This window comes from Apodemus sylvaticus, chromosome 11 (assembly GCF_947179515.1).
Source record: "Apodemus sylvaticus chromosome 11, mApoSyl1.1, whole genome shotgun sequence".
In the NCBI taxonomy this organism is placed as follows: domain Eukaryota; kingdom Metazoa; phylum Chordata; class Mammalia; order Rodentia; family Muridae; genus Apodemus; species Apodemus sylvaticus.
In genome coordinates, this window is record NC_067482.1 from 67,905,359 (window position 1) to 67,914,258 (window position 8,900).

Sequence of the window (8,900 nt, forward strand, 5' to 3'; positions counted from 1 at the left end):
AAGAAACTGGGGAAGACATTTCTTTGAGGACATTGGTACAGGGGGAAAGTTTCTGAACCGAACAGCAATAGCTTATGCTCTAAGATCAAGAATTGACAAATGGGACCTCATAAAATTACAAAGTCTCTGTAAAGCAAAGGACACCATCAAAAAGACAAATCAGCAACCAACAAATTGGGAAAAGATCTTTACCAACCCTACAGCAGATAGAGGGCTAATATCTAATATATACAAAGAACTCAAGAAGTTAGACCCCAGAAAACCAAATATCCCTATTAAAAATGGTGTACAGAGTTAAACAAAGAATTCTCACCTGAAGAACAGGTGAGAGCAACATCTTAAAAAAATGCTCAACTTCATTAGTCATCCGGGAAATGCATATCAAAACAACCCTGAGATTTCACCTTACAACAGTCAGAATGGCTAAGATTAAAAATTCAGGAGACAGCAGGTGTTGGCAACAATGTGGAGAAAGAGGAACACTCCTCCACTGCTGGTGGGGTTGCAAATTGGTACAACCACTCTCGAAATCAGTTTGGCGGTTCCTCAGAAAACTGGGGACGTCACTTCTGAAAGATCCTACTATATCACTCCTGGGCATATATCCAGAGGATTCCCCAGCATGTCATAAGGATATATGTTCCACTATGTTCATAGCAGCCCTATTTATAATATCAGAAGCTGGAAAGAACCCAGGTATTCCTTAACAGAAGAATGGATGCAAAAAATGTGGTATATATATACAATGGAGTACTATTCAGCCATTAGAAACAATGAATTCATGAAATTCTTAGGCAAATGGATGGAGCTGGAGAACATCATACTAAGTGAGGTAACTCAGTCTCAAAAGATCAATCATGGTATGCACTCACTAATAAGTGGATATTAGCCTGGAAAACTGGAATACCCAAAACATAATCCACACATCAAATGAGGTACAAGAAGAACGGAGGAGTGGCCCCTGGTTCTGGAACGACTCAGTGTAGCAGTATAAGGCAAAACCAGAACAGGAATGTGGGAAGGGCTGGGTGGGAGAACAGGGGGAGGGAAGGGGGCTTATGTGACTTTTGGGGAGTGGGGAGCCAGAAAAGGGGAAATCATTTGAAATGTAAATAAAAAATATATCGAATAAAAAAATGTGGGGTAGAGAGCTAAACAAATTATTTTCACATGAAGAACTTTGGATGGCTTACAAGCACCTTAAGAAATGTTCAACATCATTAATCATTAGGGAAATGCAAATCAAAACAACCCTGAGATTTCACCTCACACCTGTCTGAATGGCTAAGGCCAAAAACTCAGGAGACAGTAGGTGGTGGTGAGGATGTGGAGAAAGAGGAACACTCCTCCACTGCTGGTGGGATTGTAAGATGGTGCAAACACTTTGGAAATCAGTCTGGCGGTTCCTCAGAAATCTGGGTGTGACACTTTCGGATGACCCTGCTATACCACTCCTGGGTATATACCTAGAGGATTCCCCAGCATGCAATAAGGACACATGCTCCACTATGTTCATAGCAGCCCTATTTTTAGTAGCCAGAAGCTGGAAAGAGCCCAGGTGTCCCTCAGTGGAGGAATGGATACAAAAATATGGTATATTCACACAATGGAGTACTATTCAGCCATTAGAAACAATGAATTCATGAAATTCTTAGACAAATGGATGGAGCTGGAGAACATCATACTAAGTGAGGTAACCCAGTCTCAAAAGATCAATCTGGGTATGTAGTCATTGATAAGTGGATATTAGCCTAGAAACTTGGAATACCCAAGACATAATCCACATAGTAAATGATGTCCAAGAAGAATGGAGGAATGGCCCCTGGTTCTGCAAAGACTCAGTGCAGCAATATAGGGGAATACCAGAACAGGGAAGTGGGAAGGGGTAGATGGGGGAACATGGGGAGGAAAGAGGGCTTATGGGACTTTTGGAGAGTGGGGAGCCAGAAAAGGGGAAATCATTTGAAATGTAAATAAAAAATATGTCAAATAAAAAAATGACTTACAAAGCAAAAAAAAGAGTAAAAATGAAAATAATTTTATGTAGTTATTATGAAAATAATATGGCCTAATACACACTACATGCCTCATGGTCTTCTGTGAGAACATAATAAATTATACCAGATTATTATTATTGCTATCATAATCATCATTGTTTTATATGAATATTTTCTATATTCACTTTTATGAGTGTTAACTATATGCATTGTTAATATTGTACATATTTTCTTTTATTAATAAATTTCATGTACTGACATTTTATATTTGTATATAATGCATTCTGGTTGAGTTGTTCACTTCTTCATCCTGTGTTTTTTTTTTTTCTCCAACCCCTGCTAGTCCCCTTTCTTTCAAATCTCTTTCATATTCATTATATTTTTATCTTATTTTGTGTTCAGAGTTTTACCAGGGATATCTGAATAAATCTGGGTTTGGAAATATCCACTGGAACCCAGTGGACTTACACAACTGTATACCAAGCCTCTTTTAGAATCTGTTGGTTACAGGAAGTGTCAAATCCCAATGATGCTTTTCTACATTTATATCTGAGCAGCAGGAGGACTTGATTTGCACAGGTCTAGAGCTACTATACAAAGCTACCATGAGTTCTTCATGATTGCCAAGGCAGTTGTTGGAAGATGACATTTCATCTTCTAACTCCCTCCCCACTTTTTTACAGTGACTTAAGAGGGATGATATAATGCTATTATTCAGGGATAAGCAGCCCTCAGCTATCCTTTTTACTCTGCATCTTGTAAAGCTTTTTATTTTATTCATCTTTATTCACAGCCAGGAGAAGGTTCTCTGATTCAGGGTCAGAGTAGCTATTGCCAATTAGTTATAACACATATATGTAAAAGGTGACTTGATGCCATCACAACTTAGCTAAGCAACACTATTAAGTCCCCCATAGGGCCAAAGTCCTCTTCTCAGTCATGGGTTTTGGATTAGTGTACAGTACTAAAACACTTGTTTTAGAAGGAGTTTGATATTTAGAAACTGGGCATACAGAAAATGTGAATGTAGACAGTAGAGAAAAGTTGAAGTCCTTACTAAGCCAAAGGAAGAACGTTAGACAATAAAGTAGGAAACATTCATGACCAAATGAAAAAGGCTTTAATCATCTATATAACCGTCTGGTTACAATACATGCTAAAAAGAAGGATGTGTTTGATTTTGGTGCAGAAGAATATTGTGGTTGTCAAAGATCCTTGCCAGGCAACTATTTCAAGCAATATTAGTACCTAAGATCAATCAGTTCTTTGACGTCAAAGTAGGTGATTCTATAGGAATGCCTCTCCTGGATTTACTGAGTAGGGTAACCAAAATACTCTTCCCATCTTCTAGTTACACCTGAACCACACAGCTTTCAAGCTTGCGAAACCAAGATAAAATAGACATTGTAAGCAAACAAAATGTGTAGCAAAATAAACTATTGCTCCCTAAGAAGATGCCTTCCCAGGCTGAGAGGAACATTTTAATTGGATACCTTTTCTCCACCTTCTTCTTTCAGAGAAAAATAGATCACTCTTCAAGGAAAATTTCCCTCCTAAATAACCTGCAAGTTCATCAGTTCAAGTTTTTGTTCTAGTGCACATAAGGAAAATAGCGAGTTCTAAGAAAACACAAATGAGATGACTTTACTTTGTGACATCCCGTGAAGATGACTCCTTTGTTCCTGTGGAAAACATCAGTAAAGCTTTTACCTGAGGTGTAGGGCAATGTACTCTGGGAAAAGAGAAGCACAAGCTATGTACTGTTCTTTGAGACAGAGAATGCAATTATGGCCATTATGCCTGTGGGAAAATAGAGGTCAAAGGAAATGAATGAAGTTGCTTGCAATGGTTTCCACTTAAGAGTTCTTTTCTACTGGGATGACCTACATATGTCCCTCACCATTCGAGTGTTGGCAACTTACTTCCTATTATCGCTCTGTCATGTGGTAGGCTTGACTTGATGGGCAGCCTTGATGTCCTGAGAACTTGAGCCTCGTGATTGGGTTTTCGACTTTTTAAATGGTGTGTCGAAATGGGCTTGCTAAGTTTTCACTCTTGCCAGAGGAGGATGGACATTCCTTTACTTATATGCACCAGTCAAGGTGTTATCTTGGAAGCAGAGACCAGTCTTTTAACTGACACAATAACTGCCAGTTATTTTGATCCTTGGCTTTCCAACTTCCTGAACCATGTGTAGTAAATTTCTACCTGTTATAGATTATCTAGACTCTGCTTATAAAAAGACAGAATTGATCAAGAAACCAACTAAAGACAAAGTGGAACAAACCCAACTCCCCAGTTACCATAACATAAATTTCATGAATATTGGACTCTGTCAATCATCCTTAATTTGAAAAAAATAGAGGAAGAATATAGAAATAGGAGATTGTAATAATTTCAAATTGGGTTGTCTGGTTCTCCATTGACCCTAGTCTTTAAGTCCACATGATTTCAGAGATATCAAGAACTTTCTTCAAGGTTATACTACTAGTCAGAAGTAGAAGGGTTTATAAATGGAACCGTGTGACTCATGGTTTAAGCCTCTTCTATGTGGAAGTTTCTCTCAAATTTAGTAATTAGTACTATATTTTTAAACTTTTCTTTTAAAATTTTTGTGTATATGTCTGAGCCTATGTGAGTTTTCATGAACCATGTGCTTGTGGTATCCATGGAGATCAGAAGAGGATGCTATCTGGGAACTGGAGATACAGGACATTGTGAGTCTCCATACTGGGAAGGTTTGGCAACCAAAACTGGGGGGTCTATAAGAGAACTGGTGATCTGTCTATTCAGACCCTAAAACAGCAGGCACACACACACACACACACACACACACACACACACACTTGCAACTTTCATTGCTCTTTCACAGAAAATTAATGTCTTTCCTCATATAATACATCCTGATTGTATTTCTCCTCCCTCTACACCTCCCACCTCCTCCCAATTCCCTCCTCCACCTAAATCTACCCCTTTGCTGTCTCTCTTTAGAAAACAATCAGGCCTTTAAGAGCTAATAATAAAATAAAAGATAATAAGATCAAATGAAGACTAACATACCAGAATTGAGCAAAAGAAACAAAAGAAAAGGATCCCAAGAGGAGGCACAAGAATCTGAGACCTACTCATTCAGTCACATACTTGGGAATACCATAATAACAAGACAAAACAGACAAACAAACAAACCAACTCTCAACTTGGAATCATTATATAATTTGCAGAAGACTTATAGAAATAAATATATATTTATAAATTAAAACTAACTTTTTTTTTGTAGTTCTGCAACTTCATTTGGCATCCAGCAGGTTAGTTCTCATTCACATTAACCGTCTGTAGATTTTGGAATGTGCTAACAGGCACCTAAGTTACCAATGTGTAGAGCTTGTTTGGTGAATCCTCAGCCTCATTACATTTTCTGGACAAACGTACTCAGATGAGATAAACATTCCTTATTCCCTTGGCCCAGACAGCTTTATTGATGTCAATACACATATCTGGTGTCCCTATTTCCTTCTGAATTTCTTTGAGTGCCCGAGGAGCAAGTTTCTTGAAGCCCACTCCTTGGATGCGCTTATGAATATTGATTCTCTGGTCATCACCTCGTTAATAGCAGAACGGCCCTTCTTCTCACCAGCTTTCTTTGCGGGAGCCATTCTACCATGCCCAAGTCGGAAAGGAAGGGCACAAGGGATTGAAAAAACTAACATTTTTTTTTTTAAAAGGAAGAGCCCTGATAGGACATTATAAGTCAAGGGACTTCTACATATCCTATTGAGTTCATTTTCTGTTGGCCTTCTACTGCTGGGCACACAGCCTGTCCTTAAGAGTAGCTTGTTTTCCCAGTGAGACTCTCTTGGAGGAAACTAAAATTTCATTTGCCAATGGTTATGGGCAGGAGATTGCTTCTGGGTTAGTAATGGGGGCATCTGTCCATGTCTCCTTTCAGCGCCAGGGCCCTATCTAGTCAGACCCAGGCAGGACCTGAGCATGCGGACTCAGTCTCTGCGAGTTCATATTGCATCAGTCTTATTAATGTCTTAAGTGTTCTCCATCCCCTTTGGCTCTTGTACTATTTCTGCATCTTCTTCTGCAGGGTTGCCCGAGGGGAGGGATTTGATGATGCTATCCTGTTTAAGGCTGAGTGTTCCAAGGTCTCTCACTCTCTGTAGCGTTTGGCTGTGGGTCTCTGTATTTGTTCCTATTTGCTGCAGGAGGAAGCTTTGCTGAAGAGAGCTGGCATTGAGTTTTCCATAGTTTTATTTTTGAAAAGCTATATCATACATCTGTGCAAGTACAGCGCGGTAAGTAAACAGTTATACTCATCTGCTAAGAGTATTATTGGTGCTAATTCAATACACAGTTTTAGAAGCCTTGATGAAAAGATGACGGTGACCTATAAGGACTATTTTGCAAAGATGAACTGGCATACAGCAAACGATTAATAGCCTAAAAATGAAAATATCAGGCTTATCATCCAAATATTAGCTAGTGAACTTCAATTTTTTTTTGGCTAAGGATTGACAACCATGCGTGTGGCAGAGGAAGGACACCTTGGACACTAAAGATCCCTTCTAAATATCAAGATCTCCTTAAATAAGCCATTCCAAGCACAGGCAGGCTAATTAATAACCCATTAGACAGGGAGTATTTGCTGGTTTCAATTACTGGAAACTTCAATTAAGTCTCTTCCAGGGTGAAACAAAATCACTGCAAGACACCCAAGCCTGTTTCTCAGGTAGTGGTTTGTGGTTGCTATTCTTAGAAATCCGGGTCCCTGCTGCTGATTCAGTGCTCAAGGGAATAAGCCAAACCTGGCCAGCTACTCCCCTGACAGGATAGGTAAGCATTGTCTCAGCAAGCGTGACTGGTAAACTCCAGGCTGCATTCCTTTCTCTATAAAACTATCTACTTGTTGATTTTTGCTTTTTTGAGTAGGGTTCAGTGCTCATCAAGTTCTATCTACAAGAACTCCTCTTGAGTCTCTGTATGCCTCTTACCCTTCCCAGAAGTCTGCTTTCCTTGCAACTATATGAAGTCACCCGGGTACTCAGGACTATAAGCATTGTTGTTTGCTTTTAGGATTTATGGCCATGTTGCTCTGTCTGAAATTTTCTTTAACTTTCCTTTCCTGAAAACCCAAATCATTATTTACGGGTGGCTTCACTATTGTATACTAGGATAGTCTCCAGCTCCAATGTCTGCCATGCCCAGGTGTCACTCTGGGATTGTCAGTGACTTCTGTTCTAGAAAGCACAAGACACTTGCGTGACCAGTTACTTACATCTGGAAGAACTCCTTCCTGGAAAGACAGGCCCTCATCATAACTTGGACATCTGTCTAAAGATCTCAGGAGGATAAAGAAGGTAGTAGCAGAAACCAAAGAGTAAAATAAATAAAGGGAAGGAAAATACATTTCAAGTGAACCTTACCAGTATTTAAGGGCTAGTTTGTGAACAGATGCTTTTATAGTGACCTTTCTTACTCATAAATCATTGAAGTCAGTCTGGAGGGAAGTGGACATTGCCCTTCTAATTTTAGAACAGCCTGTGGCTAGTGTGGGATATAACAACTGTGAACACACCATTGTTGTCAAAAGAATGTCTTTCCTTGCTTAGAGTAGCTTTAAGATGACCTCGTTTTTTGAGAAAGCAAATTTTTCCCTGGAAGTGTGGAAGTCTCTTTTTCTTCCTCTAGTATTTCCTCACATTAATAGTATAAGGTTTGAAGGGAGTATCTTCATCTGTTTGGATTGTGCAATGATATCTGTATTAGTTGTATTTCTGTCATAAAAATGCCATGACCAAGGTAACTTATAGAAGGAAGAGTTTATTTTTGACTTAGTGTTCCAGATGGTTAGAGTTCATAATGGCAGAGCAGATGCGTGGTGACTGGAGCAGAAAGCTGAGAGCTTACATCTTTTACCTTAAGCATGAAGCAGAGAGAGTGAACTATAAGGAAGCCTTAAGTTCTCAAAGCCTTTCCTGGTGACATAACCCTCCTCCAGAAAGGTCACACATCCTGAACCTTCATTGACAGTTACAAACTGGAAACCAAGTGTTCAAATGCTAAGAGTATGGAAGAATAACTCATTCAAACCATCATAATACCTATCACATACAATATGGGTTATAAATTAAAGACTTGTCAATACTTGTGTACATTGGGAAATCCAGGATCATATATCAGAAGCTGTAGCTTTTCCTGGTTTGCTTATCCCATATAAATCTCTCTCTCAGGTCTCCTTACATTTTAGTTTTCTGAAGTTTCCTGCCTTCTTGCTTGCCTTCAGGCTTTTGCCCATTCTAACTGTCTGGAAATCATTCACTTTTTGCTGAGTCCTCATATGGGCTCATATGGAAGTTGCATCTTTTATAAAGATACTAAATCCAATTTATGGGGACTCCACTTTCTTAATCTCATCATCCCAAAGGCTATCCTTTCTAGATCTACACCTTGGGACTATGCTTTCAACATATAAATATTAATAAGACACAAAATCATATCTCAGTAGGGGATATTTCTGCACTTTGCTTAGGAGAAAATAATTTGAAGAGACTGAGCTATTAGAATAAATGTCAAGAGCCACAGCCTACCTTAGGGTATCTTGTTGAAATGTCGGACAGAAAGACAGAGTTTAGAATTATACTGCTGTACATTTCTGAGTGTGCTAGGTGCTTGGGGAAGAGTGTGTGAGATGGATTCTAGGCTTAGGTCTTCCTTGTGGGTGAAAGCTGTAGGTCAATTCTAGATATTTGAAGAACATAGAGTTCTTAATGGAATGGGAAGCTGTGAATTAATGGCTAGGAAAATATTAACAGTCAAATTTCTTACATTTGTTTTAAAATAAAGACAGCTATTTATTTATAGAATTTCTGTCCTTGGGAAGGCAATAGGAGTTGAGAT

At 39.0% G+C, this 8,900-nt stretch overlaps 1 pseudogene; it reads right to left on the reverse strand.

The window, feature by feature from the left end:
• Window positions 1-5,303: 5,303 nt before the first annotated feature.
• LOC127696618 (60S ribosomal protein L31-like) lies at window positions 5,304-5,674 on the reverse strand (annotated as a pseudogene).
• Window positions 5,675-8,900: the final 3,226 nt, after the last annotated feature.